Here is a 26,794-nt window from a genome sequence, read left to right on the forward strand (position 1 = left end):
TCTGATCTCTTCTGTTTTTCTTTTCTGGGATCCTCCTGTGGGTTGTGCTGGAGGCAGGGAGGTGAATTAGGAAGCTATTAAAACAATCCACGTAAAATGTAGTGCTGAGTTAGGTCAGAGTGGGAACAAAAGAACTCATTTAAAAAGGGTTCAGCTTGTGGTCATATGTTTTAAAGTGGTCACCTTAAAAGACTGAAAGACTGGTTAAGACAGCAGCCGTTATATCGCTGGGGAATAAAATAACCGTACATCTACAGTTGACCCTATCTATCTGAATACTAATCATTTCTCCTGTTCACCTCCCCTGTGATGTCCAATTCAATAGCTACATGTGGTCAATTAAATTCCAATGACTTTTAAGAAAATTAAGTTTAAAAATTCAGATTCTCTGTCTCTAAAGTGTTGGGAGCCGACTTTTAGCAGAAAGCGGCTAGATTATCTTTGCAGCCATCTGGAACCATATACCCTGGTAAGAGATTTGGTTTTCAATAGCCTACAACAGCTGAAGCACACTCTGATATCCCACATATTTTGTGTTGCTGTTTACTGCCCCCAGCTGCAAGGCGCACGTGGTAGCCACGCCTGCAAGGCATGCGGTTCACGTGCTGTCCACGTGCTATCCAGGCCATACATGCCTGTAAGGCGCACGTGCTATCCAAGCCTGCAAGTCGCATGGTGCACGTGCTATTCACGCTATAGACGCCTGTAAGGCTTACATCATATCAACACCTGCAAGGCACATGGCAAAAGCGTATAAATACCCCAGATTTCCCTTCAATAAAAGAGACTTGAGACTTGATCAGAACCTCTGTCTTGTCTCCATTCTTTGCGTCTCTTCCCCTGCAGCCCCACTCTCTCTCTCACTAGACCCTGACCCTCGGACCAGAGCAGCAACTTGGGCCAAGACACAGTGGCCGCCAAGCATTGAGGCGGAGTACGGGTCGCAACACTAAAGCACATTTCCCACAGGCTATAGCCATGGATAGTTGACGGCTATACTAGTTAGACAGAGCAGACCTGGGCCATTTTTGTCAATTCAGTCTATGGACAGCCTCACAGAGTGCTGGGCTCAGAGAAAGGCAAGAAATAAATGACGCTGATTTTCTTCCCAGACTGTACTGATTCTTAGTACAGTAAAGTCTCCTCCAGCTGGTTCACTTACTATTCTTTAACTTGATGATCATGATACATAAACAACACAAATTCAGCGGATAGTGTACGTTAAAGTTATAAAAAAAGTCTTTTCTAAATTATGAATATGTGATATAATAAATACCCTGACAATAAAGGCTCCTCCTAATCAGCCAGAAATTCAGGATGGCCTGTGATCCCAGCACTTGGAGAGAGAAGTAGGAGGATCAGGAGTTCAAAGTCAACCAGAGCTAAAGAAGAATGTCTCAAAACAAGCAGAGAAAATTATAAGTGACTTCTGCACGAGTCGTTGCTAAGCTGTTTGTTAAGCTCGGTGTGTTAGATGTATTTTTATGTTGCTTAACATTTCCTTGTTATTGTTAAAGCAGAATCTCACTATTATCCAGGCTGACCTGTAATTCGTAGACACAGTGATCCTCTTGCCTCAGCCTCCCCAGTAACTGTGGCTATAGGCATACACCACTACACCCAGCTGAGTTAGGATAGTCTCAACTTAGGACTGTACTCTTGGGATGTAACCCCACAGTAAACTGAGGCCTATCTGTACTATGTACCAACCTTAAAAACAAAAACCAAGTATTAACATGGGTGCACAATTACAGTTACATTTTTCTTCTTTACCTGTATCCTCCCAGCCAACCAGAAAATGTTGTACCATCAAACAATTCCTGAAAACATTTGAGGAAAAAAAAAAAAAAAAAAGTCCCTGTTTCTCTCCAGCCATAAACTCTTTCCAGAATGATTCAGTGGACAAAGAGGAGTGGTTTCAAAAGTAATCTTGGTGTGCAGGGGGGAGTCCACAGAAAAACCTATCTTTACTAAAATCAATATTTTACTTTAAAATTTTTCCCAAGGTAGAAATGAATTATGGAAATTACCTATTCCAGTGTGTATTTAAATTATAAACTTTCCTTGGAATGTTTCCAAGTAGATGGCACAGCAGAGCAAAGCGGCTGCTCTGTAGTCAATGACAAGACGACGCAGCTCACTTTCTGTCTGACCATCGCATCGCATTTGGTCTTTGTCCTGTTTCCTGGCAGAAAGCTGTTAAAAATCTGTGGGGATTTCTGAGTGAAAAGAACTCCCCGTTACTCATAAAGGAACCCCTTTAAGGCCACCCAAGCTAAAGCTGATGAGGGGAATTAAAGGTGAGTGCCCTGGACCACTTCAGGTTGAGAATGGTCCTGGAAAACCTCTGGGACCTTCAGCCCAAACCACCCACTGCCCTCGAGGGAAGGGAAAAAGAACTAGAGATTATTATCACTAAAAACTCTTAAAATAGAGGCAAGCAATACATGGCAACACACACACACACACACACACACACACACACACACACACACGCACGCACGCACGCACGCGCACAGAGACACGTTTTTTGTTTTTGTTTTTTTTTAATTAAAAAAAGGATGCTGCTACATGGACTGGACTGAGCCCCAGCTCCTTGCACATAGGTAGTAGATGTACCACTTGGCCTTCATGTGCACTTCACAACAACTGGGGGCGGGGAGGGGGGTCCCTAACTCTGTTACCTGTGTGTAGATCTGTTCCCCTATCTGGAACACCTTGCCTGGCCTCAGTGGGTAAGGATGTGCCTAGTCCCGCAGTGACTTAATGTGCCAGGGTGGGTTGGTAACCAGGGGGATCTCCCCTTCTAAGAGAAGAAAGGGAAAAGAAGGGGGAGGGGCTGTATGAGCAGGGCAGGGGTGGTGGGAGGAGAGGGGGGCTGTGATCAGGATGTAAAGTGAATAAATAAACAAAAAGAAAACAAACAAACAAACAAACAAACAACAACAAAAAGGATGCTGCAAACTGACTCAGCAGTTAGAGCACTTGCCCTTTTCCAGGAAGACCTAGGTTCAGTTTCCAGCATTCTTGCCGTAGATTACAACCATCTGTACCGAGTTCCAGGAGATCGAATGCGCTTTTTTTGGCATGTGTCAGTACACATACGCACACGCATATAGGCAAAACGTCATTTTCAAAATAAATTTTAAAAGATAAAACTTCTGAGGGAAGAGACTTGTTGAGTGTGAGATGTGAATACGCAGTGTATTAGGAGGCTGGGGAGACCCCGAGTTCTACATCACCACCACCTTGCCCACGCATCGCCCTCCCTTTTGTCAGGTCTGGCAAAACTGTGACTGACCCCTCAAAACAACAGAATAAATAGAGCTTTTCAGAAGGCAGAAAGTGTGCGGAGGTGGTGCAGAGGGGTGGCAGTAGGTCTAACGGTTATTGTGGCAGTAGCATGTGGATCAGTCTCCTCAGGGGGTGTTCTAACTCTCAGTCAACATTGAGCACTACTTCCTGCTACAGAGCTGCTTGTCACCGGAACCTAGGACCTACTCAGAGTCAAACACTGACCAATTAGAACTGTTGTATTCTAACCCCTCTTTTGTGCTTTTGAGACGAGAAAAAAAAAAAAAAAAAAAAAAAAAAAAAAAGGCCTAATAACAAAAACCTGGAAGCTTTTACTGAGCAGCCACAGCTTCCTGTGTCATGGTAGACAGTTCTCCATGCTGCTGGCCCACTGCTCCTCTGCAGTGTACCCAGTAAATATGCTCTTTTTGAGAAAGAACTGACTGCACAGAGCTGTGGAATGTTTGGGGAGGTGTGAAAACATATGTAGTGATTGGGGTGACATATGTGTTTTAAAGTGCATCAGACAATACGAAAAAGTAGTGAGTTTTGCATTTTGAGGAAGTGGAATGCCTGCGAAGGGCATGGGCTATTAGGTGACTTGTATGAGTGAACACTTCCATCATCCACAACTCTGACCCACCAAAAAAAAAAAAAAAAAAAAAAACCCACATATTTATTTTTCTTTTAAAAAGTTTTTCCCAGAACCAAGCGTTTTGCCTAGAACATAGAACATAGAACATATTCACCAAATGTCTGTGAACAATGAGTGAACTCTCTCTCTCTCCTTATTTTGGACAACATATTTGTTTAAGAACTCCTTTGGTTGCAGTAGCTCTAAAGAGATATAGTTTGGTAACTACTGTCAACAAAGTATGTATATCTTCAGACATGTGTTTATGTAGGTACATATATGTGTGTGTGTACATATATACGACACATATATACATATATGTAGGTATATATATATTATTAGAAGAAATTGAGTTTCTAATTAAATATACTTGCAAGAAAACTGCATGTCTAGAACACATTACAGGTGATTTTTATAAAAATTTAGGAAAAATAATACTAATTCCTTAAGAACACCTTTTACAAAGCAAGTGAAAAATATTTCACAATTATTTTGTAAGGTCAGCACTTCTTTAGTACCCAAACCAGATAAATACAATAAAAGAAACTGTAGACTAGTGTCTATAACCAAACTTGATGCAGTGAAAATAATTTAGCTAAGTGAATCCAGCACCATACAAAATAAGTGACTATCACACATGTTCTTGTACCCTCATTATAGATAAAACACCTAACCCAACATGAGTGAATTTAGAAACAGGGTCTTTAAGGGGTTAATTAAGATTAAGTAGAGTTCTAAGAGTGGATCCCCAATTCCATAGGACTCATGTCCTCATAAAATGGGAGAGATATTCTTTGATCTTGGGCATTTAGCACCCAGATTGTAAACAAATAAATCTAAGAATGTAGCTGGGCAGTGGTGGCGCACGCCTTTAATCCCAGCACTCTGGAGGCAGAGGCAGGTGGATTTCTGAGTTCAAGGCCAGCCTGGTATACAGAATGAGTTCCAGGACAGCCAGGACTACACAGAGAAACCCTGTCTCGAAAAACCAAAAAAAAAAAAAAAAAAAATCTAAGAATGTAAGCCACTATTTGAAATATTTTGTCATAGCAGCCAAGCAAAATAGAATTTACCATATTAATGTAAATTGATTTAGAACTTAAAAAATCAACTAATGTAATTCACCAAATTGCTAGTTCCAAAACCAAACAAACGAAAAAAAAAAAAACTTAAAAAATGTACAAAATTAAGTATTGGACCAGCACAAAAAGCATCTTAAGAATAGGTATTTTTAATAGGCTTGTCGAAACAAGGTGTACATACTATAAATATTCACACATATATGTTATATATTATAACTTTTGAGGGGCCTTCCAATGACTGTTGCTCATCCCATCTATATTGTCTAAATCGTTAAGATAAAGTATTTCATGGTATTTACCTGTTAATATTAAAACATTAAAATAGTTCAATGTCTTCATGACTTGTGATAATGATACTGACCATTTATGTCTTCTATCTACTTTTTTTTATCAGTTTAGCCAGAAGTTTATCAAGGTTATCGATCTTTCAAAGAGACAATATTTCATTTCCTTGATTTTTCTTGCACAAAAGATTTATTTTTATTCATACGTGTGTGTATATGTATCTTATACATATATATTACATGTACATAGGTGCTCACAAAGGCTATCAAAGGTTCATGACGGGTATCAGATCCTCCTGGAGCTGACATTACAGTTAGTTGTCAGTCATTGAATGTCGGTGCTGGGATTTGAACCCAGGTCTCTAGGAAGAGCAACAAGGGATTCTAACTACTGAGCTATCTCCCAAATCCTTTCTCCATTTATTTTTTTTTTTTCTGTTTCTTGTTTTATTGATTTGTAATGTAATTGTTTTCAACTGTACCTTGGATTTTACTTTACTTTTTCTGTATTTTAAGGTTGCAACTTAGACTTTAATCAAATTCAATGGTGGAAGACATCACATAAATTGTAAAGTAGTTCATACTGAGTATGATGGAAAGTGAGCACCCAGGAATCACTCTGGAGCCAACATCCGAGACTATGCCCAGATTCTAAAAACAATTCCCCAATAACCCTATACTAAAGAATAGTCTATAATTGCCTCCTCGATGGTATCTTCTCCACCTCTGAAACCTTAGTTTCTATTGGGTGCCATGCTTTAATTTTTGAGTCACTTCCATCAGAAAAATTTTGGATTGAAGTATAAAAAAAAAAATGAGGACAGATAAACGATTTCCCTTTCGGGTTCTTTTTCTTGAATTTGTTGAAAATGGACACATGCTAAAGAAGAGCAAGGAGTCAAACAATCCAGCGTGTTTGCCAAACCAAGCCAGTTTTCTCCTGGGTAGAAAAGAAGGCTGTATTTTCTAGCATGACTTCTGGCAGGTGGAGCTCCACTGCTGGGTCTGGTTAATGGAAAGTCAACAAAAACAACACACACCTGGAACACAGTCTCCTAGACGGCCTCCATGTCCCCTGTCTACTGAGGGGGTCAGAGCAGCCAGAATCCATGTCAACACATATGCGAGAAAGTCAAGAAAGAAAAAAAAAGCTTTTCATATTGTTAAGCTACTGAAACGAAGGATTTCTATTACAGCAGATATATTACTATTCTTGCTTGAGAACTAGCTAAAACTATAGACAATCAAGTGAAGTTATCAGTGTTGTTATATGGTTTGCCCAAATTCTGTTATCCAAAGGTAAATGGGTCAGCTATGCTAAAAACAGTTAACAGTCTCATCATGTTTACTATACTACATTTTGAAGAAAAGTGAATGCATGAAAGAGTAATATATAATGAATTATATTCTCTATATAATTATATTATTCTATATAATATACCAAATTTTGAGGACTTCTATCATCTCTCTGCTAAGTTGATTTTTGTAGAATTTCTTTAATGAAGTGAACAATCTGAAGAGTGTAAATTCATAAGCAACTGAGGGAGTGTCCCAGAAACATGGACACAAAGACCTCCAATAAGAACACCTGGAGTGAAATTCTATGTTAACTGTGTTAGATTCATCAGGGTTTATTTGGCCTTTCTCCCTGACTTTCTCCTGCAATTCCTCTTCTCAGTGGCTAGACATTAATAGACCTTCTGTTAAAATTTTGAGGCCTCTTCCATTCTGACGATTACATTCTTAGGGTGAATAAATACCCAGAGCCAACATGATAAACAATCTACCACCTGAGTAATTATGATAAATAAAATTTTCATTTTTAGCTATCAGATTCACTAATGAAATTTTTATGAGTAATAAACATGAATATTATTTTGTAAATATTCAGTTGCAAACATATCTGTGCATATTTGAAAATCTCTTAATTACTAACACACTCATTATCATTTCAAACACCTTATAGCACTACATAAAGTGACTTACTACTGAAACTGAACTATGTTTCAAGAGCTAAGAATAAATTTGATAGATATAAACATTTCTATGTATCTCCATTTATTACCATGGCAACAAATAAAAATAAGTGTGTTTAATTACTTGTTGATAAAGCACTAAGTTACTATTAATAGATTCCCAGTGTTTAGAATTGCCTTTCATATAATTGTCATAAGTGGTGCCCTGCTTATTGCCAGAATAGATCAATTCAGTTTATATTACTAGTAATAATCTCATTTTTGCATTAGGAAGGGTTTTTTTGTTTGTTTGTTTGTTTGTTATTATTACTTGTTCTGCTTGTCTTAGCTACTTTTCTATTACTCTGATAAAATACCATGACTGAAAGCAACTTAAAGAACTTACTTTATCTTAGGATTCCAGGATACAGTGCATCATGGAGGTAAAGGCAAGCATGGAAGAGAAGGATACTGGCAGAAACAGGAAGCTGGCTGGGCACCTAGCACACAAGAAGCCAGGCCAGACTATAAACCTTCAAAGCCCACCCCCAGTGACATACTTCCTCCAGCAAGGCAGCACCTCCTAAGGGTTCCATAACATCTCTGAATAGGGCCACCAACTGGGAAACATGTGATCTATTATACAAACCTATGGAGGACACTTAAACAACATTAACTGTCGCTAAAATATCCTTAATAATTGGCAGTGATGTATGCTTGTAGCCCTAGATGCTTGGAAGGCTGAGAAGTAGGATTCTTTGTATCCAGAGGTTCAAGGCCAGCATGGGGAACAGAGAGACCAAATAAATAAGTAAATTAAATAATCAACTAACTAGTCTGTTTATTGACCAAATTTTAACAAATAGTACATACCCAAACAAAAGAAAAAGTTAATAGAGTGATAATTGATGTTTCCTGTGGAACTTTAACAGGGTTAAGGATAGAAGCTGAGGTTTTACACACACTAGGCCAGAGCCGTAGCATTGAAATGTATTCTCAGCTAGTGCTTTCCTTTTAATTTTTACATAGTGTCTCACTGTGTTGCACAGACTAGCCTGGGACTTTTGATCATCCTACTTCAGCCTCCCAAATAGCTGAGACTACAGACTTCTGCCACAGGACTGCACACACACACACAAAAGACATCCTTTAATAGTAATTATAATGTTCAAATGCTAAGGATGTGCTCTTTGCTTTTATACTCCTGAAAGAAAGATCTAGAGATTGTTGGGGGTATAGAACTGGAGAAATAAAATATATTATCCTCCTGGAGATTATTCAAGAAATGGTACAAGTGGTTACTTGTAGGAAATTGTAGATCTCTCTCAAAATATTGTCACCCTCCCAAGGCAAGCTCTATGTAATGATTATTCATTACAAGTAAAATACCCACTCACCATGTATATGGGGCACAATGACAAGCTATCAGCCTCTCCTCTACACAGATTGTTCCCAAGCTGCTCTAGGTGGACATTTTGCCACCACTGGTGCTCCTTTTCTACCTGCTCCTTACCATGCCTTACTGAGTTTCCAAGAATGTTGAAACTCAAATGATGTCATGCAATCCAAAGTGGGAAAACCTACCCGAAGTCTTCTAGGTCAACTCCCTGAATTTTAAAACAAAACAAGATCAAACCAGCAACGTGTAGGGTATCTAACCTAGCTCAGAGTACTGGGATCAGAGTGCCTTGAACTGGACTCCACCAGGGTCCACATGAGATTATTTGGCTGGAATCTAGAAATCTTACACACTGGCAAACCTTGATACCCACAGTATCTGAAGACCACATCATAAAACTTCAGTGGGGTCTATTTGTTTATTTAGAAACAGAATCTCTTCCTGGAGTCCCAGCTTACCTGAAAACTCACTATGTAGCCCAAGCTGGCCTCAAACTCAAAGCAATACTACTGCCTCAGTAGTACAGTGCGGCAATTACAGGTGTCAATAGCTAGGTCTTTTTAAATGGATTATGTTTACTAAAATAAGTACCATGAATGAAGTGGTTTCTTTTAGTGAGTAGATGGTCAGACCTGGGATTTTCTTCAGGTGGCAGCTAATTCCAGTCCTCACCTTCAGCATTTCTATTCTTAGAATAACCCATCCCTTTAATGCTGCAGGTCTTCAAGAGCCATGTCTTAAATGGTCTTTAGCATCTTCTGAGCTCAGCTCCTCCTCTTGCTACACAATCAGAATTTACCTGTCCTTAAAGCCATCCTAAACAACCAAAGGATTCTTACGGTCCTTAATGGTATTCCTAGATTTGAAATGATCTTTCAATCTCTGAGCCTTATAGGATCTTAATGATGCCTATAGAAATGACTTAAAGTGAAATCTTCAGGTCCACAGCACATCAGTGGTTGAACTTTCTATGCTGATGAGTTGCACCTGAGGAACAAAGGGTTAGTTTGTGAGATCTCAAGTGTCATCAAATGGGACACTGTTCTTGAACTGTAGAGATGGAGAGTGTTTTGTGAATGACTCGGGGTGAGGGCATTCGTCTTAGGTACAACAGTCTGAAGAGATAATACTTGAACATGGCCATAACCAAATGAGATAAGATGCAACAGGGACATGGGGGAAGAGCCTTTCAACCAGAGGGAGTATGGATAAAGGTTGTGTTATGGAAATGGTATGGCATGCTTAAAGTACAAGAAGAGCCAGATGATCAGAAGAGAGAGCGTAAGGAGAGGACTGGTAGGTCAGAAGGACATTGGGTTTACATATGCAGTGCATTTAGTGTTTATATGTAGTAGAATATAGCTTAGAAGATTTTAAGTTGGCTTGATCTCATTTTAAAAGGATGATTTATGCTCTGGTTTCTCTTTAGCTCCTATAAATTTTCCAGCATTTCTGTGGTACAGTGTGGGGAATATATCATTGGTGTTATAGAAAAAGAATAACTAACAAGAAGACCTTTAAGATTCATAATCTACTGGAATCAGCCTGCTAAGAGGCTGGCCGGGGGGGGGGGGGTTGTGTGTGTGTGACCAGAATAGTATTGATAATATAAGTAATGAACTTGCAGCATAAGCTAATTTGTGAAGTAATATATCCCCTATCACTGGTGGTATTCCAGAAAAGGGAGGAAAATCGGGGATGAGGCCGAGAAATGATTCTCGGACTGTCTAGGATTTCCAGTATCATACTCTGAAATACATTGTGAGGCTTCATTTTATTTATGTAAAAACCACCTTCTCTAATCTCTATTCGACTCACTATCTCTTCTAACTCTGAAGCAAAACAGGAAGTTCATGACCTCAGATGTAGACAAAATGGAACAGAGCTGCTCTCGCGATTGCACCACCAGTGACTATTCACGTGATCTGAATGTGATAGGATGTGTTGCCGTAATGAAGGTGTCCATTACGTGATACTCATTTTAGTTGTCTATGTGCGGTAAGAATTTGTTGTGCCTTCTTTCATCACAAATAAAAGTGATACAAATCCTTGAAGATCAAGGGAGAGACTATGTGAGAACAACCATGAAGAAACATTTCTACATAGAGATCCAAGTTGTCGTTTATGTGAAAGTCGGCTCAGAATGTGCAATGGAGTCATTTCTACTGTTGTTTCACTTTGGAAAGCTGGCTGCTGGAAGAGCTAATGCTTCAGGGAGATGCTACACCTTCTAAACTAACCCGCATCACTCATAAAGACTGTTCAAAGCTCTAAGTCAATAGGGACTAGAAAAGCATAGGGTACCACACCCAGACAGCTTTTGAATGGATGAGAGTAGAGTAAGGTTCAGATCCCAATCCTCTCCAAACTAGAATATCTGTCTGGATATTGTCAGCAAGAGTTTTCTGGTGAATTATGTTTTCTTTCTTTCTTTTTTTTTTTTTTTTTTTTTTTAAGTATAATTGCTATTACTGTTTCAAGACTGAATTTTTTTCTATGTGGTTTCACAAGGAGGATCAAAAGACTGAAGGAACAGACTTCAGAAGGGAAACAATGACACAGAGGGACAATCAGGACTTCATTTTGTTTTAAATCCCAGTGAGGACTCTCTAACTTGTGTGTTTTTAAATTCAGAGTTTTCTGTGAACCGCATCATCAAAGAAACTTCAAGAGAAAACAGAGTTTCTCTTCATTAAAATTGCTTAGTTTTTGTGTGTGTGTATTTAAATGAGAACAAAACAAAACTGATGAGAAGCAGATGAATGAACATGTGGTTTAACAAACTTTCACAGCATAAGAGAAGGAAAGAGTTTTGGATCTCCATGATGCATAGATGATTTTTATCCCTAGAGCCTCTTGCCTGTATCCCATCTTGGTTTCAAATTCCAAATTGATTTTCCAGCTGACCTATCTTCTAGGATTACATCCTGCAGAAAGATATTTTCTTTGCATGTGCTCAGGGTAATGTGGAGTTATGGCTTCCATATGAATGGAGGTCCTGACATACTCTCCAAGTAAACCCACACACAGTACTCACATGTACACATGCACGACCCTGGCCCACTTTTCTGTGCATTGTGATATCTGGCAGTCAGAGTTGCTGAAAGCTCTGTGTTTTTGTGGAGCTGGGGTGCTGTTTGTTCTGTATAGTTGTCAATATCCCCTATATACTTGATGAGTTTGTCTGGTAAAGAAACCAACAAGTTGGGATTCTGCCTGTTATTTCCGTAGGCTACTCCTAGGTGCGTGATTATGGGTGGAGATACTGTAGCAACACATTGTAGCACACTTCAAACAGATGTTAACCACAAGTGACTTTTTTGTAAGTCCTGAAGCTTTTTGTCCCTTGCTCAACATGCTTCTGGGTCATAGGTCCATGGACAAAACCAGAGCCACTATGTTGTTGAGGGAATCCTTTGTCAGGACTATGCTTTACTCTTAATGGACAGGTCTCAGAGCCATTAGCCAACTGTGATGCAGTCACAATGAGAAGCCAGCATGTTCTAGGCTATACAGGACATCTAGGAATCTGCTGTTATGTGCTTTACTTGCCCATCTGGCAGCTCCTGGCCAATGCCCATCACATTTTATTGTTTCTCTCTTTATTATGGCTTCCTTCCCCTCATCACCATACACCTTCCTTGCCTCTTAAATTTTTATGGTGCATACTAATGTCAACCAGTATCTTCAGTTCTATCATTTGTCTTCTCTGGGGTTGCCTGGCTTGGTGTTGTGAGCCTGACAATTGGAGATTACAGAGGATACAGATGTAAGCTCGGCCTGAATTAATCTAAATGAGTCATTCTACACTGAAATCCACTTACTAAAGTGCAGAGTGGGGGGTTGGGCAGGTAATAAGAATGGCTCAGTAGATAAGAGTACCTCTGTGTTTGGATACCCAGTGCTCATGTAAAACCCTGGGCATGGTCACATGTGACTGTCGCCCCAATGCTGAGGATAGAGATATAGGTAGAAACGGGGCACCACTGCAGTTTTATGGCCCAACATGGAAAACAACAAACAGCAAGCCTGGACTTCAGTGAAAATCCATCTCAAGGGAGTAAGGTGGAAACCAGTAGAGGAGGACACCTGACATTCTACTCTCTCTGACCTCTGCTGACCTCTGCATATGCATACACAGTTTCCCATATGTGCATTCACATGCATGTGACCTGTGCGTGTACACACACACACACACACACACACACACACACACCACTCGAAATTTTTGGCTCAAAAACCTGGGTATCTCTTTATATCTTTCTCAAATCTCTTACTTTTAATTCACTGGGCGTCTTGAGGCAGTTGAGAATAGACAGTAGCTAAAGTCCCTTGAACTCAGCCAAGGTTCTTTCCTGGACAAACAAAAGCTGTTTCTAAGCAACAGCACAGAACTCTTGAAAGCAGCAGTTCTAAGTAGCTGTTTTCTAGGACTGACAACGATTACATCTCTGTACAGAATGAGAGGTAATAGTTCATGCTTCAGTAATATTTTCTCCATTAAAAAGGAAAGAAAATCTTAGAAATGAAAAAAATTTTAAAAGAGAGAGAGAGCCACCAATCACCAATCTAGTTCTGGGGCTGTGGGGGAGGGGCTGTGAAGATTTGCTGAGTACTTTCCAGGTACCAACACTATACAAAACACTGTGTGATCTGTCAGGCTGGTAGTTATTATTCCCAGTTGAATTCAAGGCTTGTTTGGATTAAAATTTTAAACGTAAATAGATTGTGTGTCTGAATGAAACATGTACACGCAGAGTACTGGAATCTCTGGTACTGGAGTGACAGGTGGTTGTGGGTGTTGGGAGCCAAATCCAGCCTCTTTGCATACAAAATACATGCCTTTAACCACTAAGCCACCTCTCCAATGGACCAGCTCTAGCTTGATCAGTATTAGAGCCTGGATGTTTTTCTTGAAGCCATAAGCATCATTGCTTTTGCCATGTGTGTAGTTGGTAATTGAAATGAGTTTGAAGCTTGTTTCATTAATTGAACCCTGATTGTGATGACCCCATAGGCAATAAGAACATTGTGTTGTGTAGGGATGAGGGAACTTGGCCTTATTGGCTTAGGCTTCATGGAGATCTTCATTTATTCACTGTGTTAGCATTGAGCAATTTCCTTTCTTGAGCTTTCCCTTTCTCATTGAATAAATAAACCAGGTTCCCAGAACCATGGCTCTGGCTGAGGTCAGACTCAACAAAGGGCACTGCATACTCTTACTCAATCTTGGCACTGTAAGCTTTATCCTTTTGTTCTGCCTCTTGAAATGCCCAAGTACAGTATAACCTTGCCTTGAGTTTTCAAGGCAAGCCAAACTGTCTTTTCTTCCAAGTTTGATGCAATGTTGGATTACTGCATAAAGCTCCAGATGTGAACTTCTCAGTAAGAGCTGATGAGGTTTTGTAGTAGCTCACAAAAGACGTTTCAGAGAAATACTGTTGACACTGCTGAACAGTATTTAATACCAGCTTTCACCATCATTCAAGTCTTAACAAGTGAAACGGCTAGTTACTCCTGCAACGAAGCAAAGACTTTAAAATAGGTAATGACAGACACACAGTCCTCTATTATAGGACTATGGTGAACACTTGTCTTAGATCAAGAGAGATCTCTGCCCATAGAATACCTGGATAAGTAAGGGTTAAATTTTATGGCTGGCAGCCCTGGAGCAAACAGCTGCCAGCAATTACATTTTTTTTTTTTTTTCCAGTGATTCTCTGCAAACCTGGGGCTCGCTGCCAGCAGGACTTTTATTCCTATGGATATGTGGCCATAAATCTCTTCAGGAAGCAGAAAATAAGCTAGGTGCTTGAGTAGACAAGGTACTTAAGAACATAAGGAGGGAGGGAGGGAGAGAGAGAGAGAGAGAGAGAGAGAGAGAGAGAGAGAGAGAGAGAGAGAGAGAGAGGGGGATGCAATGGCAGCTAGCTTCTGATTAGCTATTGACAAACTTCACTGTTGATTTCCAAGCCTTGAGGTGCCTCTCTACCTTGGCAGCTCCCTGTGTTCTACAATACTTTCCCAGGACCTCTAGGGTATAGCAGAGCTGGTTCAGAGTACAGATTTCACTACACACAGGGATTTGGGATCCCTGAACTAATGGGGCCATCAAAGACATGTATCAATATTATTTATATGATAAAATTCCTCCACTGGGGATTGGCACCCTGGTTAGGCATCACCTCTCTTCCTGGATGGGTTCCAGTAGTGAACCCCTGGGAGTGGGAGTGGGCAGAGAACAAATGAATGGAGGGAAAGAGAAAGATAAGGGAGCTAAAGGCTGGCAGTGGGGGGAAGGGTGGAATAAACAGATTTTGCTCGTTCTAAGTCATACTGTTGAGCCCTAAGGGCAAAGCCCAAGATTCATTGCTGTTCTCCGGGACCTTACATAACACCTGGCACAAGGAAGTACTCGGAAGCAATGTGGTGAGTGATATGAATTAATCAGCAAGATCTGTCCCTCTCTTCCCTAAGGACAGAAATGTTAGCAAAAGGACCGCAATACTTGTACTCTAGCAGTAACTGACATATCACCCTGTCCTAGGAGTCATCTTTTAGACTGGTAGGCTTCCTGGTCTGAAGTTTCTGGTGGCAGATAATGTCTACTCACCTTTAAGTTTGGCCACTGGGTGTCTTCGGATTAGACTTGTTGAAAAATGAAGCACTATGCAAATTGGCTTTCTATCCTCGGTTGTGCAGTAGCCCTGGCTTGCCCAAACCTAGAAACAAGTAGTGTATGCACATTCAAAGGCTTCAAAGAGCCAGGGCAGACAGCTTCTGATTCATTCTCCAGAAGTCTCTGCCAGGAGTAGCAGCCAGGGTGAGACCAATGGGCTTCCCCCATTGTTGGCTTTCCCCTGGGACTGAAATAAACCAGCAAGTCAGGTGGGACAGTGGAGCCAGTCTCCTCGGCTCTTCAAAGAGGTATGGCTCCATACTCTCCTCCTCCAGGGCATATAGTCCTGGCAGATCTATTGCATGAAAACAGAAGAGCACCTGGAGACACTTTTATAGGATCCTTTTATGAAGGCAGTGTGTACTTTATTCTTCCCTTCCTCACTGCCCCCCTGCACCCTTCCCACCCCGCCAACCCCCGTTTAAAGTCCACGCCTTTGAAAGGCAGATTTCTGAAAAAAATGTTTGCAGCTTTGAGTACGGTAAAAAGCAGTGAGTTTGTGAAGATGGATAGATAAAAGAGCCTGATAGTATTCAGTCACTGAATGGATAGTTTATGTGCTCTGCATGGTTTAATTACCGATGCGCTAGCTCATGAAGAACTCCTACTGGCTTAAAGTCAGCAAGTGGCCAATAAACACAGAGCTGTAAAATGTTTGTTGAGCTGTAAGCTGGAGGGATAGAATTTGATTATGAATCTCTAAGTAGATCCATTCACAAAATAAAGAAAACCACGCTGTTTATTCTGCATGGGCAGGGGAACATGGAAGCATAATCAGGTCTTCTCATTTCACATAAACTTGGGACTGCTGCACGAGATGCCCTGTTTCCTTGGGCTGCTCAAGAGAAATACGATAGACATAAGCTTTACCAACAGCAATTGCTTTTCTCAGGGTCCTGGAGGCAGCAAGTGTCAGCAGGCTTGGTCTTTGGCCGAGTCTTTACTTGGCTTGCCAATGGACGTACCTTGTGTCACATCAGGGTCACACTTGCTGTGTGTATGCCCAGGTTACCCTCTAACTCTTAATCTTCCTGCCATAGCCTCCTGAATATGGAGATTGCAGGTGACTTAAGTCAGATTGCATTAGTGCTATCCCTGGTGACCTCCGTTTCCCTTACTCACCTCTTCACAAACCTCATCTTCAAACACATTTACATAGGGCAGCATTAGTTAGGGTAGTAACATGAATTGGGATGGTATTGACGTTTAGTCTAGGCTCTGCTCTACAGTTACCTGGCAACAGCCAGGTGTGGCTGACTCAGTATAAAAGGGGCTGCTTGCCCCCTCCTCACCCTCTTGTTCTCTTGCTCCCTTCTCTTCTCTCTCCTCTTGCTCCTGCTCCTTACTCTCTGTCTCCCCATTCCCCTCCCCCCTCTCCTCATGCCCATGGCTGGCCTGTACTCTTCTATATTCATATTCTCTCTCTCTTTCTTCTTCTTCTTCTTCTTCTTCTTCTTCTTCTTCTTCTTCTTCTTCTTCTTCTTCTTCTTCTTCTCCTTCTCCTTCTCCTTCTCCTTCTCCTTCTCCTTCTCCTCCTCCTCCTCCTCCTCCTCCTCCTCCTCCTCCTCCTCCTCCTCCTCCTCCTTCTTCTTCTTCTCTCTCCCTCCCTTTCTCTGTCTCTATTACCCCCTCAACTCCCCTCCCCATGCCCTGAATAAACTCTATTCTATACTATGCCCTTGTGTGGCTGGTACCTCAGAGGAAAGGGATGCCTCAGCATTGGCCAGCAGTGGATGCCCCACCCACTTCCTCCACACATGCCTTTTCCCCATCCTTTTATAAAACACAACAGAGGGAGCATGATTTACTCTCTAAAAGGTTCTAAACTGAGGCAATCTTTTCAAAAAAAGAGAGAAAAGTATCTCTCACAACTGTAGTCTTACTCACAGACAACACAACAGTTGCACTCTCTGTGCCTCGGAGTCATCAGGAGTCTCTAAGACGGTTCTCTACGTGGGGTTGAGTGGCCCTTTTACAGGGGTTGGATATTAGACATACTGCATATCAGATGTTCATGGTATGATTTATAACAGTAGCAAAGTTATAGTTATGAAGTAGTAACAAACATAATTTTAGGGTTGGGGGGGTCACCACAACATCAGAAACTGTATTAAAGGGTCCCAGGTTTGGAAGGTCAGGGACCACTGCTGCAAGGAAAAGTTCCCTGCTTTTGAGTCATCTCTGATGCATATCAGTTTACTTGTTAATTGATTATTTGCCATTAGTAGTGCTTAAAAAAAAACTATTACAAGGGAAGGAATGCAGTCATTAAAAGTTCCAGTTCCAGCCAGTACCTAACAGGGAGGTGAACATCTGGAATGAGCCAGAACTTTAAAACAACACTTTGGAGGGTGCACTAGCTCTTCCCTGCAATGCTCATTGCTTGTGACCTAGGACTCTGGGTCAGCTCTGCCAAGTCAGTTTTTGACGACTGTAATTTGCAAGAGAAAAGAAACAAGGGAACCAAAATTAAGTGACAAGTTAGAGAAATGGCTCAGTGGTTAAGAACACATATTGTTCTTGCAAAGGGTCCAAGTTCAATTCCCAGCACCCACATCAGGCAGCCCACAACTGCCTGGAGCTCCAGCTTTAGAGAGCTGATAAGTTCTCTCACTTCCTTGGGCACATTCACAGACACACATACATGCACATAAATAATAAAAAATAAGTAACAAAAAATAAATGACATGATCACTTCTATGCCTTTGAAGTGTGCCTAAGTATCTTCTCTATGCAGAAGAAATGTTACACTTAGAGCCCAGACTCGAGGCTGTCCCTTGGCCGAACTTTGCCTTCACCATGGTGCTCAGTGATGCAGGTGTACAGAAGCAGATTAAGCACATGATGACTTTCATCGAACAAGAAGCCAATGAGAAAGCAGAAGAAATAGACGCAAAGGCAGAAGAAGAGTTCAACATTGAGAAAGGTCGTCTTGTGCAAACCCAAAGATTAAAGATTATGGAATACTATGAGAAGAAAGAAAAGCAGATTGAACAGCAGAAGATTCAAATGTCCAACTTGATGAATCAAGCAAGGCTCAAAGTCTTCAGAGCAAAAGATGACCTCATCACTGATCTGCTAAATGAGGCAAAACAGAGACTCAGCAAGGTGGTAAAAGATACAACCAGGTACCAAGTGCTGCTGGATGGGCTTGGTCCTCCAGGGCTTATACCAGCTGTTGGAGCCTCGAATGATTATGCATTGCAGAAAACAAGATTTCCCTTTGGTGATGGCTGCAGTACAAAAAGCAATTCCTATGTATAAAATTGCCACCAAAAAAGATGTTGATGTCCAAATTGACCAGGAGGCCTACCTGCCTGAGGAGATAGCTGGTGGAGTTGAAATCTATAATGGGGATAGCAAGATAAAGGTTTCCAACACTCTGGAAAGCTGCTTGGACCTAATAGCCCAGCAGATGATGCCAGAAGTCCGTGGACCCTTGTTTGGTGCAAATGCCAATAGGAAGTTTCTGGACTGAACCTCAGAAGGTGCAGTTCACCCACGGCTGTGCTCCTGGAGAAGCAGATTATTCGTCTGTGTGGCTTCTCCTTTCTGTTCTAATACTGGTAATCAGTGGACACCTTCTACAGCTAATGCCCTTGGCTCAGTGTCAACAAAAGGGCCACTTGGTGTGGCAAGAACCCAGCCCCAGCTCATCTGACATCACAGCTGTGCACTGGGTTTGCAGCGGGATGGGAGGGGTCAGATGTGCTATGCAGCCTCACCAAGGACCCATTCTTTCCTGCTCTAGGCTAGAGTGAGTTGTGCATGCTGTCCCCTGCTCTTTGTGCATAAGGTGCACGTGAGGCTCACATTCCTCCAGTAACAGCAGCTTCACTGTTACTCTTTAGGTGTAGTCTTCCTTATCTGTAAATGTGATTTAAAATCTAAGCCACAAATATTCTTTATTTATTAAAACAAAAGGCTTATGTGGAAAAAAAAGAAGAAATGTTACAGGTTCCACAGAAAAATAAAAGATTTGGAGGTTAGAAAACATGAAAATGACATGAGAACCCCTTGGACCATGAGTTTGTCAGCAAATATTCTCTCAACTGTCTCCATGCTCCTTAAATGGAGACCAAGGCTCGGGGACAAGGACATCTATCTGTTCAAGATCTTTGTCCTCATAAGACTTGAAGTTATAACTCACAGCTCCTGAGGCTGAGGGTAGTGCTCTTCCGGTTCTATCACAGTTGACTCAAATCCTTGTAGCATCCCTCACGCTGCAGCTAGAGACTCTTCTACTCAAGCATCTGCTCATGCAACCCTTGGGGCAAAGCTTCAGTGTCTTCATAGCTCTTAGCTATAGAGAGCTTCTTAAGCCACTCTAGAGACCATTTTGTCTGGGATGGCTTCACTTGACCTGCATGTGCCTGGCCTTCTGTCCCACTGGCTCCCTGTGTAGGTCTCCTGCCAGGTCCCTGTTTTTATCAGGTTTCTTCCTCTATAAAAGTTCCACATGGGTCAGGCTTCCTCTGGGACTGTACTTCCTCTAGGCCATTCTTCCTTTCCTATTTTTGCCTCAGTAGCCAAGACACACCCTTCAGTTCTCGGTTTCACTGTCCCAATATAGAGAAGGTGTCTCTGCTTGGTGGGATGAGTGAGCATGTCTTCTTATGCACTCTCATATGGCCTATCCCTCATTCCTCATGACACATAATACACCTCACACTTACTTGTGTGATAAACGTTTGTCATTTCTATCTTCGAATCTCATGAGTCCCTAATTTTGCTCATCAGCTATCCACCAACATCAAATATAGTGCAGCAATAAGGTCTCAACCAATCTCTCCTGTATGAATGATCAGATTAAGAAAATGAGAGTACTTAGTAGATTCCAGTCTTTTCTATTTATTCTACTGTTGAGATGGAGAAAACAGCTTAGGAGCAGCAGAAGAAATAAATCTCCAATCAGAGCAATTACTCCTTCCTGTGAAGGTGTACAGAACTATTTGTTATGTCATGTTGATTTACCATACAGTCAAGTCAGTATCATGCTACCATCTTCCCCTAAGTAACAGCTGAATTTTATTCATTATTCTATCTACTTTATACCCACACACTGCAGGTAATTGCACAATTACTAAAACGTAAAGGCACATAACACACGCCCAAAATAACAGGCTACAGGACTTCACAGCTCAGATGGAAAGAAATGTAGAGCACAGGGAGATGAGTTAACGTTAGGAAGGACTAGGAAAACCTCCTCCAGTGCTACAACAAAGGAAAAGAGAACAGAAGTAGAACTACAAAAGGCAAGGACGACAAGAATTGGGAAGAGAAACATCTACACTAGGCACTCACAGGGTGCCCACATTCATCCCTTCCTGGACAAGGTGCTAAAGTGGAGGATAATGTAGAAGAGGGAATGAAATGGAGACTGTCGACTGAGGTAGCTCATGAGTGTAATTCTAGCAGTTGGGACACTAAAGCAAGAGGATTAGTAAGTTTGGTGCCAGCCTAGGCTACATACTGAGTTTGAGTACAGCCTGGGCTACAAAGTGAGACTCAATCTCAAATAAATAAAGTGATCTGGAAGAAAGAGGAGATGGTCTAGAAAAGCCACTTTTGTAAGAATGCCAGAATGTTCATTAGAAATACACAGGAAGTCATAAAAGTAAGTGTCAAGAGCTGGGAATTGGCTTGACATAAATATATTTATTGAAATTCCTCCAAGAGTGCTTGCCTACTTAAATCCAGGGCTTGACAAATGTACAGAGCCTGGTGTCAGCTCATCTAAATAAGCAGTCCGGGGTTTGGAAGGAGGCCAGTGGTACTGAGAGGTGGCAGGTTGAATGGCTGAAGTGAGAAGACCCCAGTTGTTGGGAACGTGATGGTGGATGAGAGTCAAGACATGATCCCAGAAAGTTCTACATGAATATATCTTGAACTCAGAAACCAGTTCTACTGGGGAAGAACATGTGCTTGGGTACAGACTTAAATGTCATCATACAATGGACCAGCCAGGCTGTCCCAGCTTACTGATAGATGCCGTATTCAAATCAGTCCTTACTGAAAATTACACACTCATTGGTTGTATTAAAAGAAGGTCAGCTAGGAGGTAACCAATCTAGAGCCAGGGTTTCAGCCACACTAGGAAGTTTGGGGATAAGACCCACAAGGTCATTGTCATGAAGTAATATGACTTCAGGACAGGATTTCAACATGAGAGCTAGTGCGAGAGTCCAAACAAGGATGAAATCACAAGCCAAAAGCTAAAGTCACACTAGAAGGTCCAAGTGGGTGAAGGAAGCCTGGGGAATGGTTGGACAGCACACAGCAGGTATTAAAAGCAAGTAAAGATGAATGATGCTCCTAAAACTCAGGTTAAGAAGACAGAAGTAATCCCCCCAATCACCTCCCCCATACACACACACACCACACCAACCACCCATGTCCTTTTTCCTTTTGTAAGACAGATACAAAGGCATGAGATCCTGTGGGAAAAATATACTGGGGCAATGATTTCAAGGCTAGTTGTGTTATAAGACAAAGAGATAAAATGAAAAGATAAGAGATTTGTAACACAACCAAAAACACCCACAGCGCAACCCAGAGAAAATATAATCTCTGAAGACACTGTTCTCCTGAGTGGCACCTTGGACCAAAGATCCTCTTGACCTTGAGTCGTGGGTCATGTGATGCAGATGCATGTGATATTTTGCTAAAGCCAGACCCTCAAGAGGACATGTGATGTCTGGAGAGAGTATAAGTAGAACCCAACAGACAGTGATGGGGTCCCTGCATAGCTAGCCTTGCAATGCTTTCTTGATCCTGAGGTTTGGCTTTATAGAGAGAGGCACAGCAGAGAACTTCTGGTGTCCTGGCAAGTTCTCGTTGCTCCTGCTGACTCACACTGATTTGGTGGAGGCCCGGCTGTTTCTGCTGGATTGTGTCTCTGCTGCTGCTGATTTGTGTTTGGTATCCTGATACTATTGAACTGGCCTGCTGGTATCCTGACAATGAAGATTGGAATCCCCCAAAGAACTACTTCTAAACAGATCAATAACCCATTGTCCTATTTGCCATCTTTTCTCCCCTACCTTTGGATGGTGGGCTAGAAGGGGGGTTGAAGAGATTGAGAATCCTTATTAAAGTAGGTTTTAAAAACTCTAAGCCTACATGGGCAGGTGAGGTGAGCCGCTGTGAACATGCGCCTACCTCCTCCTCCCTTCCTGGATCAGAGACTAACACCTGTGCTCACTCTTCCCCCTTCCCATCATCACCCTTTTCAAACCATTTCACATGCTTTGTTGATGGGGCAAGAAGGGTCTGTGCAGGATGTGTCTTGGGAACAGGATGGAATGGGCTGAAGCTAGGACAAAATGTATCTAGTTAAAGAAAGATAAAAAACACCTCAAATGTGATAACAAAATAGAGTGTGATGCATGAAACTGTACACTTACATCTAATTTTATCTAATCAAGCCTTACTTCAAAATTCTATGAGAAATTAGACTTTATGATTCACATTCTTTATGCCTTCCACCTCCCATTTCTCTCTATTGCTTTCTCCTGGGGAAAAAATAATCTGAACATACGTGCATCTTTTCTATGCAGATAAGTGTGTGTGTGTGTGTGTGTGCGTGTGTGTGTGTGTGTGTGTGTGTGTGTGTGTATTGTGGGCATGTTGTTTGTAGCATACACATATGTAGGTATCCAGGCCCATGCATGCCCACCTGAGGGCCAGTGGGGGATGCCAAATGTCCTGCTCTGTCACTCTTTGCTTTATTGTTCTCTTGAGACCAGGTCTGTCACATAACCTGGAGCTGGGATGGCAGCCAGCAAGCCTCAGTGACTCTCCTGTTCCCATCTCTCCCAGCACTGAGGTAGCAGGCACAAGTGGCCGTGCCTGCCTTTTTATGTGGGAGCTGCAGATCTGAACTCAGGTCCTCGTAATTCTGCAGCAAAGCCCCTCATTTACTGAGCCATGTCCCTAGCCTCCCAATGCTTTTTAAAATACTTGATATATATTTGCATACCTAAGTAATGCATAGCATTGTTTTTAGAATGTATGTAAATGTAGCTCCAGTCTAATGTGTTATTCTACAATTTGTTTTTTCATGGTCATTGTGGTTTTGAGGTTTTTCTCTTTATTATTATTATTACAATAGTGGTGGTGGTGATGATGATGTTTTAGATAAATGATCTTGCTATGTAACCCTGGCTGGTCCTGAACTCACTATGAAGCCCAGAATAACCTTAAACTCACAATCATCCTGCCCCATCTTTTGTCTGAATGATGGGATTACTAACACATGCAACCCTGCAGGGCCATAACATTTATTCATTCTGAAAGATGTAGCTCATGGTTATTCAGTTCATCTGCAATATATTATTTACTAAATAAGTACGTAATATCTGCCCATCCTCTTCTATTTATGAACACTCTTTCCAATTAGTTCTTTTATAAACACTATATTTAAAATGCTATAGAATTATATGCATATGTCATATTTTCTTAAAGCTACAGACCTGAAAGTCAGTTGGTGCCATTAACATACTAAAAACAATTTAAACCTAATCATTAATCCCATACAGATAGGAGTTTGTCTGCTTTGTCTACCACAGTATCATTAATTCATGGGCTGCTGCTGGAAGAAATGGCTCTCAATATTACTTGTTGAACAACTGAATAAACAAAAGCGTGATTTCTTCTCCTAAACCAGAAGAGGACTCCTTTGGTTTGCTTCTCTCTGGCCCATTAAGTCCCGGCTTCTCTGATCTTAGCCCAGGTTTGGATATGAGAATGATATATGATGCTAAAGGCCAGGACTATGGAAATCTCCTCCATGAAAGGCTGCAAGAACTTTTCCCGTCTGCTGATTCTCATAGATAAGCATGATAGAAACTACTTGTTTAACTCTCAGAGCCACATGAGTGAGGGAATCCTGGCCCTTGAAACACAGAGACAGCATCCTTCCACTTCTTGAAAACACCCATTTTGGGCTGTACAAGAATTACAAGCAACCTTTGATGCTAAGCCATCGAGAATTAGGGGTTTGTCTGCTACCCAATTGTTGAGACCCGTACTCTGTCTCAACGCTTTGGGGCTAAGTGCTCTGGTCAAGAGAGAGAGTGGGGCTGCAGGGGCAGGAGACTCGAAGAATGGAGACAAGACAGGGTGTGATCAAGTCTCTAGTCTCCTTTATTGAAGGGAATTCTGAGATATTTATACGCTTTTGCCACGTGCCTTGTAGGCGCGTAGATACCAAGTGACTTGCAGGTGTTGATATGACGTAAGCCTTACAGGCATCTATAGCGTGGATAGCACGTGGACAGCACGTGAACCGCATGCCTTGCAGGCGTGGCTACCACGTGCGCCTTGCAGCTGGGGGCAGTAAACAGCAACACAAAATATGTGGGATATCAGAGTGTGCTTCAGCTGTTGTAGGCTATTGAAAACCAAATCTCTTACCAGGGTATATGGTTCCAGATGGCGGCAAAGATAATGTAGCCGATTTCTGCTAAAAGTCGGCTCCCAACACCCAATACAGGGACAAAGGCTACTTTGTTACTGATTGTCTCCTTGGTGTTTGACAAATTGTGGTTGAATAATAAATGTTAAAGAAAAGAAGGGAGAAGGAGAGAGTGGAGAAATGATACGTGCAGGTCTCTGACATCATCTTGCCATGGATCTCCCTGTGTCTCACCTATCCTGTGTATGTTAACATTCAATAAGAAATCTTCACTTAGATATCTATGAAGGGTAGTTCAGGGGATTCTTAGTATTGGTAAGCTTACTTTTAATAATTAATTTATTTATTTTACAAAATGGAACAAAACAATTCTCAAAAAGAATCATATTAATGATTTTGACCCTTAATGAGATCATCATGTTTGGTCCTGTTATAGAAGCCTGTTTTTCTGGACTTGGATACACACACACACACACACACACACACACACATATATATATGTATATATATATATACATACATATATATGCATATACATGCATATATGTGTGTGTTATGTACATATATAATATATAATTTTATGTGTATATATGTACATATAATACACATGATACAATATATATAAAATGTATAAAAATATACAACATATATATCTCCTCCTTAGTTCTTTCATGTTCATGTAGTCTCTACCTATAAGTAGAGACTGCAGAGAGTGTAGTTCTGCTCTGTGTAAGTGAAACAGATATATGTCATTTCTTGATAGAGGTAGTAAAAAGCTTCTCCATGGCCCTCTAGATTGATTGCTCTCCACTTTACTTGATTTGCATGAAGAAGACATAGTTTTTTGATATGTTAATCCACTGAGATTCAAAGGGTGATAAATTACCAAGGAATAGCTTAGCCTTCCCTGACTGAAAGAGCTGCTGAGGACACAACCCACATGTAATGAGACCCATCTACAGCCTACACGCCCTGAAGGCTTTTCCAGTTGACGTCATTGTCCTGGGGTAAAACGATTAAACTATGTTTTTCAGTCACCAGTCATGAAAATAAATTCACAAGGTGTAAAAAGGGCAACTGTAGAAAGGGCACTGACAATGCCAAATTACAAAATTTAGACCAGGACCTTGAAATCCCAGAGGCAGTGAAATACAGACTTCATTCTGTGACCTGTGGCCACAGAGATTTAATCTTCACAGTGGTTCCTTTTCCTGTATTCAAATTACACTCAGATTAACTAGAAAGCTGGTTCACCAAACAAAGGCCGTCACAGGACTCAGGGTAATTCAGCATTTAGCTGTGCTGATGAATAAAAAATACACAGCCTCCAAGTTATTTACTTATAAACATGTTACTACATACCATATTAAGACTACATTGTTCTGTAATGTCATCCTTATCTTGAAAACCTGTACATTTTGGTTCAATGTCTTTTCTTCCTTCTTGGTATCAATGGCTGTGCCCTTTGTTGCTATTTGTTGAGTTGTAACTTCATTTAAAAGAAATCATTTACAACAACGTCTTAGGATAACTCCCCTCCCTTATATCTTTTATTCAGCCATAGGTTGCTGAAAGACAGCATCTTAGTGTAAACATATAACGCTCAGGAACCACAAAGGCAACCTGTCACAGTCTCTGGGAAATCTGTTGTGTTCCATCTTTGCAAATGATCCCCACTCTTCTATGTCCTCTACGTCTTCTACATCTCTGAGTCAGCCTGAATCTGAACACCCAAATATCTGGATTCAACCTAAAATGTTTCTAGAAACTGTTTATCTTAGTGGGAGAGAAGTCACAACTTCAGCCCATCATAGAATTACAAGCTAAAGAATAGAAAATTTCAAATGGGCAATGTAATGAGAACGGAGAAACATAGGGGTCTATGCCCAAATAGAAGCTATGTCTGCTAAACAGTTGCTTTTGCTTTTCAGACTCAGCAGGCAGTGAACAGCTCATTCAGGCTCCAGAGTACATTTTGTGTCTGTACCCCTTTCTCATTATCAGACATTCTCCTTCATTTGCTGATCCTGGGCTTGTCTGGTTTCCATA

At 41.2% G+C, this 26,794-nt stretch overlaps 1 protein-coding gene and 1 pseudogene across 4 annotated transcripts in view; one reads left to right on the forward strand and one right to left on the reverse strand.

Annotated features, from left to right (window-relative positions):
* Psd3 (pleckstrin and Sec7 domain containing 3) overlaps positions 1–26,794 on the reverse strand; it is a 515,401-nt gene that overhangs the window by 367,386 nt on the left and 121,221 nt on the right. The window lies entirely within an intron of this gene.
* On the forward strand, positions 18,082–19,084 carry LOC117721642 (V-type proton ATPase subunit E 1 pseudogene; annotated as a pseudogene).

The sequence above is a fragment of the Arvicanthis niloticus genome, chromosome 16 (assembly GCF_011762505.2).
Source record: "Arvicanthis niloticus isolate mArvNil1 chromosome 16, mArvNil1.pat.X, whole genome shotgun sequence".
NCBI lineage: Eukaryota > Metazoa > Chordata > Mammalia > Rodentia > Muridae > Arvicanthis > Arvicanthis niloticus.